Source organism: Ricinus communis, chromosome 2 (genome assembly GCF_019578655.1).
Source record: "Ricinus communis isolate WT05 ecotype wild-type chromosome 2, ASM1957865v1, whole genome shotgun sequence".
Taxonomy (NCBI): Eukaryota; Viridiplantae; Streptophyta; class Magnoliopsida; order Malpighiales; family Euphorbiaceae; genus Ricinus; species Ricinus communis.
Window position 1 is genome coordinate 27,272,498 of NC_063257.1, and position 22,442 is coordinate 27,294,939.

Sequence of the window (22,442 nt, forward strand, 5' to 3'; positions counted from 1 at the left end):
AATTGGAAATTTGTCAAGATTGATTTTTATTTACTTTAATATTCAACCTTCATTATTTTCTGTTTATTTATAATTTTGATTCAAACATTCAAAATCCCCCCATTTTTATTTTACGTTGAGAAGCTATCCACATCGGTTCCCTTGAGATTCGACCTGGTTTCACTATTTCTACAAGTTAGTTGAAAAAAATCAGTAATTTATTTTGAAGGGCTTCGACAACCCGTTCAATGTCTAAGACACTTAAAACACTTCAAGTTTCTATATTGATTAGCTTGATTCTCAACTTTATTTTTGCTGCCTATTTCATTTTTATTCTTATTCTCATCCACTTTAGGCTTAGGAAATTTATTATCCTTTTTACTACAATTTAATTTCCAATTAGAGGAATTAGAACTCAAATTAAGTTTCGAATCAAACTTACTTGAATCTTTTCGCTTGAGTTGCCTTTCAATCTTCATGGCCACATTCACCATATCCTCAAGCTCCACATAATGTTGCAACTCCACAAGATCAACAATATTCTTGTGTAGGCCATTCAAGAATCTTTCCATGGTAGCCTCTCTATCCTCCTCCACATTTGCTTTAATCATAGCTATTTCCATTTCTTTATGGTACTCCTCCACATTCCTGGTTCCTTGCCTTAGAGTTTGCAATTGGTGATGCAAATCTCTATAGTAATGTTAGGAATAAACCTCTTCCTCATGATGTATTTCATCTCCATCCATGTCCCTATGGGTCTTTCTCCATTTCATCTCCTTTCCCTATAGAATTGATGCCACCAAACACTAGCATAATCATAAAACTCAACGATGAGAAGTTATACCTTCTTCTCCTCCAAATAGTTATGGCATTTGAAGATCATCTCCACCTTTTTCTCCCATTCCAAGTAGACATCAGGATCATTCTTTCCTTAAAAGGAAGGAATTTTCATTTTGATGCTACCTAGGTTGTGATCTACACCATTTTGCCTTGATCTCCTATTATGTCTCCTAGGATGGCCATAGAAACACTCCCTCATGTGTCTCTTTCAATTAAAATGTCACATCACTCGTGTTCCACTCAAGGTTTGGCTTTTCTCAATACTAGTCTCACCACTATTGCCTTTTACCTCTCTTGCTTTTGCTTTAGGTTCTTGGATGAACTAATCACCTAAACAAACCAAATTAGATTATGAAAATTCAATGGAGTGGAAAGAAAAGGTTGGTCTAGATCAAGTTGTTAGGTAAGGCCAAATTTAAAGTAGCTAGGCACAAAAAAATAATGAAAGACAACAATAGAATAGGTTTTTTATGCCACTCAGACCTTCTTTTTGTTTGATCTTTTGATTTGTTTTTATTTCTTTTTTATGATAATAACAAAAGTGAAAAGAAATTAAGAACAACACAAAGAGATTAACAAGAAGGGACAATACAAATTTATTTTATGAACACAAAGGTGTAAACTTTAAAAAGAAAGAGTACTTAGAAGGATAAAAAATTAAAATAAAAAGAATTCGGCATAAATAAAGAAAAAGTGAAGAAGATGAGAAACTTCAATAACACACAAAACACAAAGATAAGCAAACCTCAACTTGAAGCAAGCTCTGATACCAAATGATAGGAAATCATCGTCTTAGCAACCATACAAACCAATAACTATTTACTTATGATACATATGGAATGCAAAAAAACACCCTTCAATCAAGATGATTCTAAAACCCAAGGATCTCCTCAAGTGAAGTTAGAGAAATCTAATTCCAATAATGAAACTAGCACTTGAATTCAACTCCAAATGCCACAAACCAAGTATGATTTGATAAGTTAAAAATCAAACACAAGATTTTGGTTAGAGAAGGCCGTGAACTAAAAATAGTTTGATAAGTTCAAAGTTTATGCAAGAACTAAGCAAAAACACTCACAAAAGAGCAAATAAAGATTATCATTCATCAATTGATTTTTACAAATGAATTTGGCTTTGATATTTATAGCCAAAACAAGACAAAGAACCCTAAATGGATATCTTTTGAGCGTTCCCATGGTTTCCCCTTTAATCCTCATTAAAACTCATTAAAAGTGGTTGTTTTTACATTGATGTCACTCATTTTATAACTTGTAAATGACAACTAATCATGTGCATTCATTTTGTAACTCCAAATTATAACTAATTATGTGCATCCATTGTATAACTCTAAATGACAACTAATCACACACCAACTTAAGAAAACCTAATAAAAATGAAAATAAAAAGGCTTCAAATGAATTTTATTGGACCTTTGAGTTCAACCCAAATTTATTACACTAAATTGATGATTTTGGTCCCTTTTTGCAATCCTAAGCCTTGGGCTAAGCCTTGTTGCGTCTGAATACTCCAAATATCCTTAATTTAAGCCCAACAAAGCTTCTTGCATCCTTTTGGACTTGGATCTTGTCATTAGACCTCCTTGAAATCTTAAAGGATCATTTGTAGTTCTTATTTTTGTTGTATCAGCAATTGGGATTGAATCTGATTCCACATCCAAAACCTTATAAACTATTATGGTTAAACAACTGTGGTGAGATAATGAGCATAGTTTTACACATATTTGCTTGCATATTATTGCGTATGTTCTTAGCAATTATTGTGCTTTTATTCCCAGATCACCAGTGTTTTGTGTTCTTTTGCATTTCAGGAACATTTATAGGACCATCATCGGTGTTTAAGCAATTATAGATCAATACGTGCGGAAACGGACGAGAATTCATCAATATCGGACAAGAGCCCGCAATGCATACATTGAGCACGGCCTGGAATCTGGCCGTGCTCAACCATTGGCTTTGATTCTTGAATTTTGCACTTTGGGCACGGTTTCCGTAGCCACCACGGCCTTCAGCACGGCCTGTGGTGGCCAACACGGGGAGCATCACGGCCGTGGTGAGACCCTACTTGGTGAGATCCACGCCAAAGACGGCTGGACTTGATCGTCCGACCAAAGACCTTGAACACGGTCGTCGAGTTAAATATATAAGAAAAATGAATTTTTCTTAGAAAGAAGAGGAAAAAGAATGACATAGAGCCCTGGCGGCTGGTTCGGTTTCTGCACAGTATTGAGTGCGCGAGAGAGTTGTGGGGAGTAAGAATCCCGGAATCACAAGGTTCCGAGTGCAAAACCGTAGTGGAAGCAATTCAAGAGGCAGTTTGGAAGATTAATCAAAGTGTAGATCCAGATTTGGAGCTGTTCATCCAATTCGAGAGAAAAGGGTGTACATGTTTTATTTTCATTATTCTTTCATTGTAATTGATTTCCTAGATTGTTTTAAACACGAACATGTTTAGCTAGACTAATTTAATCCATTGGGATTTCTTTACTATGTTGGCTTGATATTATATTGTTGGATTGTTTGGGTTAATTTTGTATTCTTCTTGTTTTCAGTATTAATAAGATAATGCACTATTCATGAGACATTGTGAATTGTGATGTTTAGATTGCTTTATGAGATTGAGAAATCCGTTTGGCAATTGGAATTTTGAATAGCAAGAACTGGTTAATAACCGCTTAGGGGATGTTAGGACACTGTGTTTTTATGCACTTGAGTATGCTATTTTTGAGCTGATTGATGACTTGATTTACAGAATTGTAGTTACTTTTCTTTGGTGTTCATTGTCCTTGGAAAACAATTTATGGTCTTTTACACATCAACCCTGCCGGGTTAAACCGGTGTTATTTAATTATTTTTTCAAATTGTCGAATTTTAACTTAGAACGTTGATAATATCATATGCATGTGTTTCTTAAGTAATGATTTAATTAATGATGTTGCGAACCAACTGCACCTAATACCACACCTGAAAGTGAGATTTTGAGCCAGTTGAGCATTCATTATACTTATGCTCTTTATATTTCTTGTTTGAGTGTGCATTGTACTTAACTTTGCTTCTAGAACTTGCTTTGTAATGTGTGTTGAAGTTACATGAATATTGCAAATACCATGAGATGATTTGGGCGATTTAGGATTCACCACATTGACCAAAAGCCTATCACGTTATGTTTCCATTAGTTAGCCAGTTTTTGAGCCTTAACCTTTTCTTCATAATCTACACCTATACACTTCAATTATACCATTCTTTACATTTATCTTTCCTTTACCCTTATGCTGAAATTTCTTTCTGTGATTTATTCAACTTTATGTGGGATTAAAAGCTAGTTGCTATGTTGGTAAATTCACTAAATCTTTTTGATATTTTAAATGCTCCCTTTAATCCAATTTGTATTTGTTATTCTTTATGTTTATTCGAGTTGTATGCCGCGGTCGCTAATAAGCTGCTAGTTCATTGTGAAAAAAAAAATTAAATAAAAGAAGAAAAAAAAAGAATATATAATAAACAAATCTCTTTAATTATTTATCTTTTTATTGGATTTAGAGCATTTGTGAGCGTTATTCTATGAAGTAGGGATTTTAGTGAATGATTCTTTTTGTGATCTTAGGCATTTAATCCTTTGAGCATATACTATTGTTTATCGCACGAATTCCAGCACTTTCACACTTCTATCCAAATCTCCATACCTTTACCTTAGCCCCATTACAACCTTGGTAAAGACCCTTTGATTTTGGTATTTACTTATTCACAGTAGCGAAGATATGATTTATGAGCAAGCTTATGGTGAGCGGGTCTTGTGCATTTGCTTTGAGGGATTTGTTATTTACCTAATATACACTTTGAGCGACTTGAGTGATCCCTGTGAGGCATTGGTTCACGATGTTTGTGTTGAGTTGTCATTTAAGTTACTCATGCATTAATATTATTTCCATTCTTTGTTAATGATTTGCAATTTGATTCATGATTGAGTATCCTTTGAGATGTGTTGAATACTATCTGTTGTGGACTAGGGGCATAAACTGTAAGGAATTGCTAACTGTAGTTTTATGAGGCGAGTTGTTAATTGCTTGAGGACAAGCAATAGCTCAAGTGTGGGGTAATTTAATGAGCATAGTTTTACACATATTTGCTTGCATATTATTGCGTATGTTCTTAGCAATTATTGTGCTTTTATTCCCAAATCACCCGTGTTTTGTGTTCTTTTGCATTTCAGGAACATTTATAGGACCATCATCGGTGTTTAAGCAATTATAGATCAATACGTGCAGAAACGGACGAGAATTCATCAATATCGGATAAGAGCCCGCAATGCATACATTGAGCACGGCCTGGACTCTGGCCGTGCTCAACCATTGGCTTTGATTCTTGAATTTTGCACTTTGGGCACGGTTTCCGTAGCCACCACGGCCTTCAGCACGGCCCGTGGTGGCCAACACGGGGAGCATCACGGCCGTGGTGAGACCCTACTTGGTGAGATCCACAAAGATGGCCGGACTTCTCGGCCTTGAACACGGCCGTGCTGAGTTAAATATATAAGAGAAATTAATTTTTCTTAGAAAGAAGAGGAAAAAGAGTGACATAGAGCCCTGGCGGCTGGTTCGGTTTCTACACAGTATTGAGTGTGAGAGAGAGTTGCGGGGAGTAAGAATCCCGGAATCACAAGGTTCCGAGTGCAAAACCGTAGTGGAAGCAATTCAAGAGGCAGTTTGGGAGATTAATCAAAGTGTAGATCCAGATTTGGAGCTATTCATCCAATTCGAGAGAAAAGGGTGTACATGTTTTATTTTCATTATTCTTTCATTTTAATTGATTTCCTAGATTGTTTTAAACATGAACATGTTTAGCTAGACTGATTTAATCCATTGGGATTTCTTTACTATGTTGGCTTGATATTATATTGTTGGATTGTTTGGGTTAATTTTGTATTCTTATTGTTTTCAGTATTAATAAGATAATGCACTATTCATGAGACGTTGTGAATTGTGATGTTTAGATTGCTTTATGAGATTGAGAAATCCATTTGGCAATTGGAATTTTGAATAGCAAGAACTGGTTAATAATCACTTAGAGATAAGGATAGTTAACTAGCCGGATTAAGAATTAACAAAGCTTAATAGAGGCGGATTAAAGCTTAATGCTAATTTAAGAATCAATTGTTAGGAAGAGATTCCAACTTTAGGTTAGTAGGTTTAGGAATTCGGTTATCTCGAGAGAGAAACCGAATTCGGTTAAGAATTCGTCCACGGGTAGCATAATTAGACTTACCGATCCTTTATCTTTTGTTCGGTTGCCAACTAGTTTAGATTCCCTTTGGGTTTGTCTTCTTGTCTTGATTATTTCATTTATCAATTACTCCTGCATCTCCCTCGGAACTTAGCTTGTAGTTAATAGTTAGTTTAGAAATTATTCATTATCCTTTTAGGTTAATATAACAAAGAACAAAGGAGTAACTCTGGGCTTTCACTTTCCCGAGGAATACGACCTTGATACTCGCCACTAGTGCTAGACTACATCGATAGGTACACTGCCTTAGATTGTAGCTAACACGATTAGCACACATCATGAGACAAAAGTGAATAAGCAGGTTATTGTGACTTTCACTACTGGGAGGTATTTAGATGAAGTGCTATGTGATGTAGTGCCAACGCATGCTGCCCATATCTTGCTTGGTAGGCCATGGCAATTTGATAGAAGGGCTGTCCATGATAGGTTCCTTAATAGGTACTCTATTAAAGATGGAAGAAAAATCATACTGATACCTCTTTCTCGAAAAGAAGTGTCTGATGACCAATGAAAATTGGAAAGAGAAAGGAGCGAGGGTGAAAGTAGCAAAATTGAGGGATAAAAGTTAAGGAGTGTTAAATGTACAATATAGAGTGAGGTTCGGCCTAGAGAGAAAAATAAGAAAAAGGGGAGCTTTTTGGCTAGGGAAAGTGAGATAAGACATGCATTTCACTCACGTAAGTTGTTGTTTATAGTTACTTATAATGATGTTTACTTGAACACTATTGAACTTGGTCTGTCCTTGCTGAGTGCATTTGTGAACCTTTTGCAGGAATTTGTTGATGTCTTTCCCGAGGAGATGCCAAGTGGTTTACCACCTCAAAGAGGGATTAAGCATCCAATAGATTTCACTCCAGGGGCTGCCATACTAAATAGACCAGCCTATAGAAGTAATCCAGAGGAGACAAAGGAGCTTCAAAGGCAAGTAGATGAATTGATGTCTAAAAGGTATGTGTGAGAGAGCTCAAGTCCTTATGCTATTCCGGTCATTTTGGTTCTAAAAAAGGATGGCACTTGGAGAATATTTGTGGACTACCGTGCAATTAATAAAATAACGGTAAAGTATCGTCATCCTATCCCTAGGTTAGATGATATGCTTGATGAGTTGCATGGTGCGTGTTACTTTACTAAGATTGGTTTGCATTTCGAATATTATCAAATTCTCATGAAAGTTAGGGATGAATTGAAAACATCATTTAAAACAAAGTATGGTCTGTATGAGAGGCTTGTAATGCCATTTGGGCTTATTAATACATTTAACACTTTCATGAGGTTAATAAACCATGTATTGGATGAATTTCATGGTAAATTTGTAGTTGTATATTTTGATGATATTCTAATATATTCTAAGTCTTTTGATGATCCTGTTATGCCTGTGCATAGGTTCTTAGATGTTCTTAGAACAGAAAAATTGTTTCATAAAAAGAAGTGTAGTTTTTGCATGGATAGAGTCATATTTTTAGGTTTTGTTGTTAATTCTAAAGGTCTAGATGTTGATGAGGAAAAGGTGCAAGCAATTAAGGAATTACCGACACCTACCAACATTAGCCAAGTTAGGAGTTTTTATGGTGTTACTAGTTTTTATATAAGGTACACTAGGGACTTTAGTAGCATTGGCGCACCATTGAATGAGATTATCAAGAAGAATATTCGGTTCAATTGGGGTGATGCACAAGAAAATGCTTTTAATTTGCTATAAGATAGATTGTGTAATGCTTCTTTGCTAATTTTACCTAACTTTGACAAAACCTTTAAGGTTGAATATGATGCAAGAATAAAGACCCTACGCACATGCATTGGTGTTGGGGCTGTTTTGATGCAAGAATAAAGGCCAATTTGCTATTTTAGTGAAAAGCTAAATGGTGCAGCACTTCAATACCCAACATATGACAAAGAACTCTATGCTTTGGTTCGTGCTTTGCATACATGGCAACACTACCTATAGCCTAAGGAGTTTTTCATACATACAAATCATGAGAGTTTGAAGGATCTCAATAGGCAAGACAAGTTGAACCAAAGAAATGCAAAGTGGATAGATTTTATTAAGACATTCCCATATATGATCAAGTATAAGAAAAGTAAAGAGAATGTGGTTGCTATGTATAAAATGTAAACAATTTGGCATATTGATATGTATAAAATGATGCATATCAAATCACCCCACACTTAAGCTTTTGCTTGTCCTCAAGCAATCAATAACTCAATACATGCACAAGCAACAATAACCCCTCAAAATCCATGCTAAAGTTCACAACTCAACCTTATTCAACATATAAAGAATGAAACTCAAGTAACTAGTAACTTCTACACCTTTAAGGAAAGACTATGATAATACCATCTCGAAGCACAACTTATATAACAATTCAGCATTAAAGACTAAGAACCAGTGCCTCACAAGAATCTCTCAAATCATTTATAGTGTTTAAAGGTAAACAAGAAAATTCCCTCAACGCAGACACAACCTGTTTACTATAAGCTTGCTCATCAATCTTATCTTCGCTACTGCGAATAAATGAATACCAAAATCGGTCTTTACAAGGGTTGAAATATGGCTGAGGTAAAGGTAAGAATATTTGGATAGAAGTGTAAAGTATACTGAAAAATCATGCACTTATTTGAAATGATTGCTTCAGGAGCTGAGTGCCAAAACAGCAAAAATACTCACTAAGCCTTATTTGAAGTAAAGGATGCTCACAAAAATTAAATTCAAAAGAGCTAAGAGCTAAGAAATAAGTCAGAAATTTTTTTCTTTTTATTTTCTTTTATTTTTTTTATATATACTATGTATATATATTACACCAGCTTATATAGAGGCTGCATGATTAGTGACATAAACAATAAGAATAGTTATCCAATTTGGATTGAAGGGAGCATCAAAGAATGACTAAAAAGACTAAGTGAATTTAGAACAACGTTAGGCACTATGATTCCATAAATGAAGAAGCATAACACATAATTATTCAGTATACAAGATGAAAGGAAAGATAGATGTATAGAATGGTGTATGTGTAGTGATTAGGTGTAAATCATGAAGAAAAGGTTAAGGCTCAAACTGGCTGACTAATGGAAAAAAAGGGTAGGCTTTTGGCCAGATGTGCTGAAATCCTAAGTTGCCCAAATCATCTAATGGTATTCAAAAATTCATGTAACCTTAACAAGCATTACAGAGCAAGTTCTAGAAATGAAATTTAAGTACAGCGCACACTCAAACAAGAAAAGTTATGAGCATAATGTGCAATGGATGCTCAAATTTGGGTTTAAAAACTCACGTTTGAAGTGGCTTAATTTACAATTAGTTCCCAGACTTATCAATTGAATCATCACATAAATTGAATACGAAATTGGCATAATCAAAGTTCGCAGTCAAAGGTTGTAAATTTGTAAGGAACTCAAGTAACACTGGTTTAACCTAGCCAAATTGACATATTGAATACAGTGAAATTGCTTTCAAGAACAAAAGATAAAGAGGGAAAATCAATTACTAGTGTGTGAATTAAGTCATTAATTAGGAAAGAATAAACTAAACTTAAATTTCATGGAAAACCTAGGTCCTAACATCCTAAGAATAGTCCATTATCATTGCCTTAAACAATTAAGGGATATAGCCACAGATACCTAACCCACACTTAAGTATAACACCGCCAATAGTGTTAAAAATTAAAACTGGGTATAGCACATAACTAGCAGATCATAAAAAAATGGTGATCATATTAAATGTACATATCAAGACGGCAAAGCAAAGTGTTCTACTAAAATAACATAACATGAAAGGAAAATGACAAAAAATAACCTAAATTTGAAAATGAAAAAAAAGAAACAAAACTAAAGTAAAATATAAATAAAGAAGGAAAATAAAAAGGAAAAGGAAAAGAAAAATAGCAAAAAATTTTATTTCACTGCTGGTAGTCTGCCGAAGGCGCATCCTCACTGGCCGGATCTGCTGGAGGGTGAGAAGTAGGGGAAGGCGCTGAAGGAGGGGGCGGTGGTGGTGGCACAAGGACCGTGAAGCAACCTGCTAGATCGAATTCCATATCATCGATGAACCGCTGATTTTGTGCTTCGATCTCCACCATCTTTTGAATCTGCTCTGCTATTAGGTTTGTCTTGGTGGCCTGCCTATCTAGCCCATGCATAAGCTGCTGGAGCATATCATTTAAACCTTGAAACTGTGCCCTAATCTCCTCTTGAAACTGCCCAAAATCCTTTCTTTGTTGCACAAACTCAGTATAGTGCTGCTGCTATAAGTTGCAGACTCGATCTAGTCGGTCAGCCAAAGCACTAATCTGAGCACTCGATGTCCTTGTAGAATAAGAAGAGGAGGCTCCAGATGTAGGCATAAACATTCTAGCTGGGTTAGGAATCCTAAGATCTGGAATCTTAGTCGTTGTGTTTTGGGCTCCTCTAGCTGCTGCCTCTCTAGCCTCCCTTACTATTGCGCTGATGAGCCTGTACTCTTTGCCATATGGGTGTCGAGTAGCCGTGATCATCTACATGTTGATCATCTGTCTGATCCCTAGTGGTGTCATATCACCAATCTATGAAAGCTTTGACAGACAGTCATCCAATACATCCAGTCTATTGACTAACATAGTCATATACGAGCCAAAACAATAGTGCATCTTCTTCTAGGCGTCTGCTATGAATGAACGGACTTGAGAAGCCAACAGATATACCAAGTCAATCTTCTTACGATATTGCATAGCCTAGAGGATGAAGACTTCAGTTGTGTGACAGCTCCAAAACTATCTCCTCTGCCTGTAATCGTGTAAGCTAATAAAATATGGAGATAGCAGAGATGATCCGAAGGGCTAGATGCCTTAGACCTGCTGGGGTAGTATGATGCATCCCTGATACTCCTCGCCTGAGGTCTCCTGCTTAGTCCATAATAATAAATGCATGCTGAATTGTGGAACTGACATTGAGAACTCCCTTCCCCCTAGTCTGAAGTAAACTGCATCAGGTTGATGCCAATTTATGATCTATTGCTGTAGAGAGAAGGTGCTGAGGAATTCAATTATGAGCTCGCAGTAGGTTGGCTCAATGATGTCGAAGAATCATGTGTATGGCAGAGTTTTGAACAGTGCACACACATCCTAAGCCAATCCCACTCCTTTCAGGGATACAAAGTCGATGCAACTTCCAGCCATCACTTGCTTCCATCTCATGACTTGGAAGCAGCTCCCGTTATCTGCATTCGAAAATGTCCATAAGGGATGAGGACCAGGTGCGGGTGGATTTGCAACTGGTGCTCTTCGTACTCGAACTAGTTGCTGTTGTGGTGGAGGTGCTGGTGCTGGTGCTAGTGCTGATGAAGGTGAAATGGAGGAAGATGTTCCTTCGCCACGCGGGCGCTTGCTGGTAGCGGCGCATTACGGTTGCTTTCGATGTGATTGATCGCGGTCCCTCATATTGCCTAATGCAATGAATCATTAGTATTCGAACAAGAAATCAAGTTAACATAAATTATTCCAAAAATTAAACAGCATAACAGCTATAATTTGACTAATATAAAACTTTAGACTTAAGACTAAGTCTAAAGCCTCAATCTCCTACAGAAAACTAATTCACAATTACATACCAGCCTACTTTATCGCGCACCAAATAAAGAAAATTTATGCTATCAATTATTCATAATATAATGCATAAATAAACTTTATTGCTGCCGAACCCCATAGTTATCATTTCATTATTCAAAATCACATAAACATAGCAACTAGTCTTAACTAAATCTAATCGAAGTCAAATTTAAGCAGTGTAACAAAGCATACTACTAAAGCATATCAAAATGTCCTAAATAATAAAAAAATGCATAAAAGAAAAATCAAAGTAAATTAAATAAAAGCAAAAGGCGAAGAGACTTACTTGAAGTTGCCGTGATAGGTAAGAAAAATCAAAGAAAAAGAAGAAACAACACCTTAGAGCTTAGAGAGGGAAAGGTAGGAAATTTTTTGAAAAGGCCTGCTTTTATAGTCATGTGGGTCAGCACGGGCGAGGGCCAGGCCATGCTGGTCAACACGGGCCAAACCATGAAGCCTCATTCGTGTGCCAATCCATCACGGGTGAGGGCATGGCTGTGCTGGTCAGCACTACCTAATGTTGCTGCCCGTGGTGGCTTCGGAAACCGTGGTGGATGGCTGAATTTACCTTGTGCTTTACGTGCATCTCCATCACGGGCTGGGGCACGGGCGTGGTGACTGGCACGGGCGTGGTGACTGGCACGGGCGTGGTAACTGGCACGGCCTGGTGTTGCAGCTTGTGGTGGCCTCGGAAGCCGTGGTTGATGGCCATTTTCCCAAACTCTATATGTGCATATTCATCACGAGCATAACTTCAGCCGTGCTGATCAGCACAGCCTAGTGTTGCAGCCCATGATGCCCACGGAATTCGTGGTGGATGAGTGAAGTTTGAGCTTTCCTTCACCATCTCGTGTCGCAAAACTACCTACCTGCATTTAACACATATACGCACACATTTAGGCTGTAAATCAAGTAAAATAAATCTAACGGGGAAGTCCGTCTTTACCAATTACCAAAAATCCGACTTAAGTTACTCAAACCCTAGATTCATACAACTATGTTTAATTATTAAGTAAGTGTTCTAACTACCATCAAGCATGCAAACGACTGATAAAATAAAAATATTAATTAAAAACATAAAATTAAAATTTTTGGGGTGCCTCCCAAAAAGTGCTTCCTTTTAGTCAAGTCACTTAGGTAGTCTCTGCAGCAGCATTCCTACCCCATGGGCAAATTGAGAAGGTGGGCTCATTATAAGCTGGGGCCTGAGGCATATAACCGCAAGGAGGCGATCCAATTTGTACAACAAATTGCCAAGGAGGTGCTCTCCATACCGAGTTGGGATGCCCAGTCATCCACTCCATATCCTGTCTACCCTTCTCGGGTGTATCATAGGATGAAGTTTAAAATTGATACAAGTTGTTTTCTTCAAATGAATAACATACATCAACATGCAGAGTATCATCAATTTGTGTATCTTGTGGTGGCTTATCACATGCAAGACCAATCCCATCAATAGCGCAGATGGCATGAACATGGTCAGTAGGAGAACTATCAAATGGGAGTAAACCAAAAATAACATAGTCATCCCCTACATTAGGCTCTAGCTTTCCCTCAAATACATCTATTTAAGCTCTAGCCGTGACAAGGAAAGGTCTCCCTAAAATCAAAGGCACACCATGCTCATTATCCATATCCATAACCACAAAATCCATAAGAAATACTAATTTATCTACCTTGACTAGCACATTCTCTATAATCCCCCTAGGAAGTTTAACGGAATGATCAGCTAATTGAATGCACATCCTAGTGGGTTTTGCCTCCCCTAAACCTAGCTTATTGAACATACTCGTGGGCATGACATTTAGGCTAGCACGTAAATCAGCTAATGCATCATCAACGCACAAGTTACCCAAAGTGCAAAGAATAGTAAAACTCCCTAGGTCGTGATGTTTCTCTGGTAACTTGCTCTGAAACACTGTTGAGCACTCTTCATTAAGCTTAGCATACGCTACCTCCTCAAGCTTGGTTTTGCTGCTAAGTATGTCCTTCAAGAACTTGGCATACTACGGCATCTCCTTTAATACATCGACAAAAGGCAAGTTAATATGCAATTGTCTAAAAATATCCAAAAGCTTACTGAACTGCTCTTGCGCTTCTACTTGCTTCAGTCTAGCAGGATAAAGAATCTTGGGTTGATACTCCCTGATTGGTATTGGTTTCACCTTTTGCCTTTCAGGTTCCTTAACCTTACTATCGCCTCAACCTGCACATCAATAGTGGAATCGTCAAAAATAGGCTTAAAAGGAGCAGAAACTAACTTACCCGAACGCAAAGTGATAACATCTTAGAAACATACCTCCCGCATTACAGTTTGCACAGTAGTGCGGGCCACCACAAAACTCGCAGCTTATTTGGGCTGCTTGAACCGGCATCTAAAGCTGGTCTAATTTCTTGGTCAAAAGCTCCACTTGAGCTGCCAAGGCTGCTTTGAAGTCTAACTGGTTGACCATTCCCTGTTTGACTTGCCGACTCCTAGAGGATTGCCACTAGTAGTTGTTCATGGCCATCTCCTCTATCAGATTTTAGGCCTGCTTCGGCATCTTGCTGTTCAAGGCTCCACCTGCTGCAACATCTACCATTTGCCTAGTAGAAAGGTTCAAATCGCTGTAAAAGGTCTGAACTTACATCCATATTGGTAGATCGTGGTGTGGAAAGCATCTCAACAAGTCCTTGTACCTCTCCTAAGCATCGTACATGCTCTCATCATCCATCTACACAAAAGAAGAAATGTCATTTGTCAATTTAGTAGTCTTAGCTGGAGGAAAGTACTTGTAAAGAAACTTTTCAGCCAAAGATTTCCAGGTAGTGATAGTGTTCGACGGAAGGGACTGCAACCATCTTTTTTGGCTCTATCCCTTAAAGAAAATGGAAATAATCTCAGCCGGATGGCATCATCGGTAGTTCTATTTATCTTGAACGTGTCGCATATCTCCAAAAAGTTGGCTATATGGGCATTGGGATCCTCGCTTGGTAGCCCTCCAAACTGTACACTCTGTTGTACCATCTGGATCACATTTGGCTTTATTTCGAAGTTGTTAGCTGCCACCGCCGGTCTGAGTATACTCGTCTGTGTCCCATCCAATGATGGTCTAGCAAACTCATACATCGTTCTGTTGGCATCTGCCATAACATTTCCGTTTTGATTCTCCATCCCTATTGGTCTATCAACAAGTACCTCAACCTCGATCTCCTCCTCTACCGATTGCAAACGTTTCCTTAAAAGTCTGAGGGATCGCTCTGGATCAGACAGAGGCTTTACAAGATCAGAGCTAGAGCTCCTGGTCATAAACTACCTAAGAATGGAAGGTAGCAACCAAAGAACAAAAGTAGTTAAAAGAATAAAAGAATAAAATAAAATAAAATAAAGACAGAAAATTAAAAATGGCTAAATTAACAAAAAAAACACAAATTCACTCTAGTTCACACAAAAGCTTCCCCGGCAACGGCGCCAAAAACTTGATAGGCTATTTGTGTAGCTAAAATCTAAAGTAGTGAACCTATTGATGCAGATTAGCACAAATGGTGAGTATCAAGGTCGTATTCTCGGGAAAGGGTGATCCTAGAACTACTGCAGCGTCTTATGTTATCTAACCTTAACAAAATCGATGAAGTTGTTATGCTATGATTAAATATGAACAAACAATTAACTAAGTGTCAAATAATCTGAAAGGATTTAGGAAAACAATCGAAGGAAAAAGCAAACCCTAGGGGACCTAAGCTAGTTTAATGAAGATAGAGATTATATTGATTAGCAATTGCAATTATCCATGGACAAATTCTTAACTGAATTTGATATCCCTCTCGAGATAACCGAATTCCTAAACCTAATAACCTAAAGTTAGAATCTCTTCCTAACGGTCGATTATTCGATTAGCATTTAGCTTTAACCCGCCTCTATTAAGCTTTGTTAATTCTTAATCCGGCTAGTCAATTACCCTTATCTCTAAGTGATCATTAACCAGTTCTTACTATTCAAATTTCCAATTACTAAATGAATTTCTCAATTACATAAAGCAATTTAAATACCACAACTCATAACGTCTCATGAAAAATGTGATTTCTCATTAATAATGAAAGCAAGAAGATACAAGCATTGATAATCAAATCTCAGAAGCATTAAAATCAATCCAAGAACATAAGAACCTCAATGGGTTTGACAAATTTAGTTACTCATACTAATAAGCAACACAAAGTAAAGAATAAATTCAGAAAAGTAAATTGAAGGCACGTACACTCTTCTTCTTCAAGTTGGATGAAAAACCCTAAATTCCCAATTCAAAATGATAAACCCTAATTTGCCTCTTGAATACTCCCCAAATCTCCTCTTGATCTTCAATTTGATGTTAAACAAATGTAATGCTTCCTTCAATAGATGAAATGGTCTTCTAAGGTCGAGTATTGAAGTTTGGAAAAAGATGGCTTAAGCTTGTATATGTGAAATCAAGTCAGAAAATCGAACCCTCATTCAACAAATCATTTTTGCCTATATAAATCTTTCGGCACGGCCATGGTCAAGCCCGTGCTGATCAGCATGGACAGAGTCTAGGCCGTGTTGGACCTCCGTGTTCCATAACTCACGACTTCTTCCTAGCCGTGCCGTAGCCGGTGTTGATCCACCATGGGCCATGGTGGAGGCCATAGTGGCTTCGGAAACCATGCCAAAATGGCACTCTTGAAGGGCAACTATTTGATGGTTCAGCACGGCCGGAGTCCAGGCCGTGCTTAACCTTAGAATGCTAGTCCTTGCTCAACTTGATGGATTCTAGTCCGTAATTGCGCGTATTTCCCTCGATTACTGATAATGTCCCTCTATAATGACCTGAAACGTGAAAGGAACCAAAACACAGGTGATTTTGGTATAAAACAAGATAACTATGCACAAAAATGTAAATAATTAGGCATATAAATATGTATAAAATGATGCATATCAATCATAAACATGAGTGTTGAGTGAAAGCATGTGGCAATTATATGCACTGATCCAATGCTTGGAGGAATGCGAAGAAAGAAAATTAGTTGATTGTGTACTAATATCAAATTCTGAATAATTGTGGAGGAATGTTTTAGAGGAAAGAGGGAACACTGAGAACTGAGGCACGCTCCAATATTCGGTATGCCTACATGAATTCTCCTTTATTTTTGTTATTATGGCCTATAAAATTTAAGACTACGAGATTTGTTGACTAGTCAACTCCTCTTTGTCTGGTATGATGGTTTGGTTTTATTTAGGCAGCATAAACTCGATCGTTGAGAGAAACCTCGTGGAAGCGGAAATCATAGGCATTGACCCAGTACTTAGTCGAATGCGAAGAAAGAACATTAGTTGATTAAGTAGTGATATTCTTTAAATGATTGCAAACGAATCTTTTGTAGGATAGGGGGAACGATGATAATTAAGGGATGCCTAAATATTCTGATTCAGGATTTACGTCATTAGGATCTCCATCATTCCTTATTCCTTTAGGCACGAGGACATCTAATGGCATAAAGATTAGCGTAAGGAATCATAAGAACACAATTGACAAGCTTGACCGGTGGCATTAGGGCTTAACTTGATGATCAACTAGGACGAGATGTAAATCCATGCATGTAAGGGAGAAATCATGTTGCGTTTGATTAATCCAAGTACGAATGAATGTGTTTTGATGTTTTGGAGGCATATAATGAAGTATATTAGGTGACTTGTATTATTAGGTATGCCTATACAAATTTTCTCTTCTTATCATTAAGGAATCATAGGAAAATAATTGATAATCTTGACCGATAGCATTGGAGCATGACTTGATTATCAAGCAGCAGGAAATGCAAATCGACAAGCGTAAGGGAGAAACTATATTGCTTTGGATTAATACAAGTCGAAATGCAGATATTTTGATTTTTGGGATGCATATAATGAAAAAATTGGATCGGAGTGTGATTAGGTATGCCCACATGAATTTTCCTTTATTTTTGTTAAGCTAGCTCATAAAATTTGGAAATGTGAGAGTTGTTGGCCACTCAACTCCTCTCTAGTTCTTGATTTAACCTTAGTTTTTATATCTTTCTTTATTTATTTATTCATATTTAGCTTCTCATTTCTTCTTCTTATGAAATGAGGGCTTTCACATTATGTAAACTGCATGCAATCGAATATTTGAGGCTAGTGTGCATATTATTCCAGTTTTATACCTTATAGAGAATTAAGTTATAGATTCTTTCATGAACTTTATAGACTTATGAAGACCCACACTAGCAAACTTAGACTTATCGCTCATGTCCTTCCTTCCATTTATGTTCTTTTATTTGTCTCTTTCAAATCTATGTCTTGTATGATTATTTGCTTTTATTTGGCGAGCATAAACAAGAGTGTTGAGTTAAAGTGTGTGGAAGCGACAATTATAGGCATCGATCCAATGCTTCGACAAATGCGAAGAAAGAAAATTAGTTGATCGAGTATTGATATTATTCTTAAAATGATCGTGGATGAATCTTTTGGAGGAGAGAGGGAACGGCGTGAATTAAGGCATATGCCCAACTATTACGATTCAAGATTTGCATCATTAGGATCTTTATCATTCCATATTACTCTAGGCACGAGGACTCCCTGATGACACAAAATTGGCGTAGTGGAACATTGGAATGTAATTGACAAGCTTGACCAGTGACATTGGGGCTTAGCTTGATGATCAAGCAAGATGAGATGTAAATCCATTTATGTGAGGGAGAAATCATGTTGTTTTCAATTAATCCAAGCATAATACAAGTAGTAATGTAAGCGTTTTGATGTTTGGAATGCATATAATGAATTAATTTGGGCCGGTGTTTTGTTAGGTTGGCCAATGCGAATTTTCAATTATTTTCGTTAAGCTGGCTTATAGAATTTGGGATACGAGAGTTGTTGACCAGTCCACCTACTATCTGCTTCTTAATTTGACTTTAGTTTGTTCATCTTTCTATATTTATATTTTCATATTTAGCTTCAAGTTTCTTCTTCTAATGGAGTAAGAGCTTTCACATTATACAAACTGCATGCAACCGAATACTTGAGGCTACTGAGCATATTGTTTTAGCTTTTGACATTGGAGAAATCAAGTTATGGGTTGTTTCAAGAACTTTTCGAACTTATCAAGGCTAGCGCTAGCGAACTTTGACTTATTACTTATGTCCTTCCCTTCTCTTTTGTTCTTTGTCTACCCTTGTGTTTAAATCTATTAGATTTGATCCTTACGCTTAGTCGTATGGGAGAGAATAAAAAACTTATGATTCTTCCTTATTGGATCCAAATTCCTACCTATGTTCTCATTTTGTTCATTTCTTTGGTGCCTCTCTTTCTAATCTCTATTTAGTTTGAGGGTTTAGTTTTATTTGGGGAGCATAAACATGAGTGTTGAGTGAAAACTCATGGAAGTGGCAATCATAGGCACTAATCCAATGCTTGCACAAATGCAAATAAAGAAAATTAGTTGATCGAGTATTGATATCATTCTCAGAATGATAGCGGACAAATCTTTTGCAGGAGAGAGGAAACGGTGAAAATTGAGCCACGCCCAAATATTCTGATTCAAGATGTTCACCATTGGGAACTTCGTCATTCTTTGTTCCTCTAGGCACGAGGACTCTTAATGACACAAGGATTGCAAATAAATTTGATTTGATCCTTACACTTAGAAGTATGGAAGAGTACAAAGAAGTTTTGATTTCTTTCCTTATCAGATTCGAAATCCCACCTATGTAATTATTTTTTTCTTCTCTTTTATCCTCCCTTTCTAATCTCTGTCTAGTATGATGGTTTGGTTTTATATCGGGAGTATAAACACAAGTGTTGAGTGAAAGTGCGTGGAAGCAGCAATCACAGGCATTGGACAAAAGTAAAGAAAGAAAATTAGTTGATCGAGTACAGGCACCGTTGGGGTCTCCATCATTCATTATTCCCTTAGGCACGAGGACTCCCGATGACACAAGGATTGGCATAAGGAATCATGGGAACGCAATTTATAAGCTTGACTGGTGGCATTGGAGCGTGACTTGATGATCAAGCAGGATGAGGGGAAAATCCAAGCGTGATTTTTGATATTTGGGATGCATATAATGATGTAATTTCTGCCAAATTTTTACTAGGTTGGCCCATGCAAATTTTCCCTTATTTTTATTAGGCTGGCTCATAAAATTTAGAATTACAAATGTGTTGACTAGTCAACTCCTATCCAATTCTTGATTTGACTTTAGTTTATTCATCTTTCTTTATTTATTTATTCATATTTAGCTTGTAGTTTCTTCTTTTTATGGAATGATGGCTTTTGCACCATGAAAATGCATGCAACTCAATATTTAAGGCTAGTGAGCATATTATTTCAGTCTTCTATATTTCAGAAAATCAAGTTATAGATTCTTTCAAGAACTTTGCAAACTTATGAGGACTCGCGCTAGCGAACCTAGAACTTATCTCCCACGTCATTTCTTTTGTGTTCTTTATCTACCATTATCTTTAAATCATTTTGATTTGATCCTTATGTTTGCCATATGGAAGAGAATAAAGAACTGGTGATTTCTTTCCTTATCAAATCTGAAACCCTAGATATATTCTCATTTTGTTCATTTCTTTTTTGTGTCTCTTTTGAGACGTAAATCCACATGCATAAGGGAGTAATCATGTTATTTTTGATTAATCCAAGCATAATACAAGTGGGAATGCAAGTGTTTTAATGTGTGGGATGCATATAATGAAGTAATTTGGGTCGAAGTGCTATTAGGTAGGCCAAACAAATTTTCTTTTGGTTTTGTTATGCTAGCTCTTAAAATTTAGGACTACGAGAGTTCTTCACCAGTAAACTCATGCCTAGTCCTTGATATGACTTTAGTTTATTCATCTTTCTTTATTTATTTATTCATATTTAGCTTCTAGTTTTTTCTTCTTATTTAATAAGAGCTTTCCTACTATAAAAACCGCATGCAACCAAATACTTGAGGCTAGTGAGCATATTATTTCATTTTTCTACCTTATGGAAAATCAAGTTATGGATTCTTTCAAGAACTTTGTGGACATATCAAGACTCAGACTTGCGAACATAGACTTAGTTTTCAAGTCCTTCATTTCTTTTATGTTCTTTGTCTACCTTTGTGTTTACAAAAATTCTATTTGATCCTTACGCTTAGCAGCATGGAAGAGAAAAAAAGACTTGTGATTTCTTTGTCAGAGAAAACACATGCAGCGGCATAGCAGAAGCTCTTAAACATTTCATATCTCATGGAAACTAAGGTTACAAGTTGTAATTGAAGATTTAAGTTGAAAAAAGAAATAACTTTTCTTTTATGAACATAAAGAACACAAAGAAAAAGACTACAACCGTTGAAAAGCAGAATTCACTTCTTGATTGTTGATGATGTTTATGTTAGAGAATCAAATAGAGATTCATAATTGCAAGGCCTCTACATTATCTCACATAATCAATTTCAAGCAAAGTTATTCAATCCTTGAAGATGAAGAATTCCTCCTCTTTCAAGTTTCTTACAATGATAACCTTGTTAGAATCGTAAGTATGTCGAATTATATCACTACATATCATAATAGGAGTAAGAAACTCTATTATATAGTGTTAAGAATTCATAATCCTTAACATAATTATACAAACACATGTCATTATAAAACTCTTTTGTGATGACATGTGTCAAGCAGTATTAACATAGGTCATCATGAAACTCTTTAATGATGATACGTGCTAAGCTATATTAACACATGTCATCATAAAACTCTTTAGTGATGACACGTGTACAGCTATATTGATACATGTCATCATAAAACTCTTTTGTAATGACACGTGTCAAGTTATATTGACAACACGTATCAGATTGCTTTCCTTGACACATGTCATTATAAAATTCTTTTAGTGATGATATGTGTCCAGTTGCTTTCTCTACACATGTCATTATAAACCCTTTAATTATGACACGTGTCAAGGTACTTTCCTAATACGTGTCAGCATAAAACTCTTCTATGATGACACATGTCAACCTACTATACAAACACATGTCACTACAAACTCTTTTGTGATGACATGTGTCAAGCTCTTTCAATATAAACACTTATATATTATACCATATTTAGACATTTATGGACTTTAACTTCGGAAGATACTAGTGTTCCTACTTGAGGTACAAGTTAAGTCCATCAACGTGCTTGAGTTGATCTTAACGTGTGTGACTTCTAGGTTCATTATTAATTGGCAATGGGAGTTTAATATTAAACTCTTTAATATTAATTAAAACACTTTAACCAACTAAGGGAATAAATAATCAATTGTCCCTTAATCATTCCCATAAATTATAAGTGACATCTAGCAACATAAAGGAAGGACGTGAGTGATAAGTCTATGTTCGCTAGTGCGGGTCTTCCAAAGTTCGTAAAGTTCTTGAAATAACCCATAAATTGATTTTTCACAAGGTAGAGAACTAAAATAATATACCCACTAGCCTCAAATATTCAATTGCATGCAGTTTTTATAGTGCAAAAGCCCTCTTTCCATGAGAAGAAGTAACTAGAAGCTAAATATGAATAAATAAATAAAGAAAGATGAATAAATTGAAGTCAAATTAAGAACAAGAGTGGGGTTGATTAGTCAACAATTCTCTTGGTTCCAAATTTTATGAGCCAGTTTAATAAAAACAAGGTGAAATTCGTGTGGGCCTACCTAATAATATTTCGACTCAAATTACTTTAAATGATTTCGATTTGATCCTTATACTTAGCTGTATGAAATAGAACAAAGAATTA

The 22,442-nt window shown here is 36.5% G+C and overlaps 1 non-coding gene across 1 annotated transcript; it reads left to right on the plus strand.

Annotated features, from left to right (window-relative positions):
• The first annotated feature begins 14,332 nt into the window (after positions 1–14,332).
• On the plus strand, positions 14,333–14,439 carry LOC112534614. The gene has a single exon (XR_003078890.1). It is a non-coding gene; the product is annotated as a small nucleolar RNA R71 (small nucleolar RNA).
• The last annotated feature ends 8,003 nt before the right edge of the window (positions 14,440–22,442 follow it).